The following is a 1,638-nucleotide window of genomic DNA, read 5'->3' as shown; positions in this document are numbered from 1 at the left end:
ATCTTAGCATGCACCGAGGATGGTGCAACCTTTAAGTGTGGGGAGGTCGATACCGATCTCCGTGGGTTAGTTATTTCCTTCTCAAACACCAATGTTTTATTTTCTTTGTTTGTTCATTGTTGCATTTGCATTATGATTGCATATTTGTTTGATTTTGTGCATATTTTACCACCACTTGGTTGAAGTAACAAATTTCTTTTTCAAGAAACTTTTTATAACATTTCACTAATTTTAATTAAAATTTCTATTGAACTTGTTTGAAGAAATATTATTTTGAAACACGGTTTAGAGCTCGAACACACAAAACCTATGAGATTTTTGAGCTTATTTGATTGGTTTTATTTTATCAACCAATATTTTATTTTTGGTGTGTGTTGTTCTCTCTAAACTTGTGATCTTTGTCTTGCTTAATTCTATATTTCCATTATTTGATGTATACATGCACTTGTATGATTGAGGCCTTTGTTTCACTGAGCTTACACATCCATATGGCCTTACCCTTTCATTATCCTTTGCAAACCAATGTTGAGCCTATTTTACCCCTTTGTTATTTACTTTAGCTCATCACTAACTCTAAGCAGAAAACAATAATGTCCTTAATTTGAATTCTTGGTTAGCTTGGACTAGTGAGAGTGCTCACGAATTAAGTGTGGGAAAAAGTGAGTTTGGAAATGTTTGGTTTAAGAATTTGGTGTTATATATCTTTATGAAAATGTGAAAAAATGTTTAGGACATGTTCATGCATTCAATAATTTAATCATATGCATTGAGAAAAATAAAAGAAAAAGAAAAAATATATATATAAATAAAATAAAAAAATAAAAAAAAGGAAAAAAAAGAAGAGAAAAAGAAAAGAAAAAGAGCAAATAATGAAAAGGGAACAAAATGCCCCAAAATAAATGGTGAAAGCAATGCATATGTACTGTATTCGAAATCAGAATGCATGAATATGTGGAAAACATGGTTAATGGATAGTTAGGTTTTGTATTTTGATTTCATGGATTGTCTAAGTTAGGTGGAAAGTTTAAGTTAATTAAGGATTCAGATTTTAGTCCACTTGACCAAATACAATCCTACCTTGACCCTAACCCATTACAATCCTTAAAATACCTCTTGATATGTGTATTTGTGCATCAAATTTGAGTTGATTGGTAGAAGAAGAGCAAGCCTTAGAAAACAAGATTAGTAGAGAATTGAGAGAGTCAAACCTTAAACACTTGAGTGATTAGAGTGTATACACTTCCGATGAGGGTTCGATGCTCGATTCTTTGTTCCCGGCTTTCATGAGCTATTTTCTTCTGCAAGTCTATTTGTACTTTATTTTTATGATTTTAATTAGTGAAATCCAGTTCATATTTGTTCTTAAAAGATTTGTTTACTCTTAACCAAGTAGGTAGAAGTATTTTTGCATTTAGTTGCATTCATATAGATAGGTTGCATTTCATAAGTTTTACCATTCCCCTTCACTCCTTTATAGCTTCTCCTGAGCTTAGCATGAGGACATGCTAATGTTTAAGTGTGGGGAGGTTGATAAACCCCTATTTTATGATTCATCTTATGCTCAATTGAGTGTTTTTATCAATTCTTCATCCACTTATTCATATAAATTGCATGGTTTTATAATTCCTTCCTTATTCT

Source organism: Arachis hypogaea, chromosome 16 (genome assembly GCF_003086295.3).
Source record: "Arachis hypogaea cultivar Tifrunner chromosome 16, arahy.Tifrunner.gnm2.J5K5, whole genome shotgun sequence".
Taxonomy (NCBI): Eukaryota; Viridiplantae; Streptophyta; class Magnoliopsida; order Fabales; family Fabaceae; genus Arachis; species Arachis hypogaea.
Note: the sequence above shows the minus strand (reverse complement) of the source record.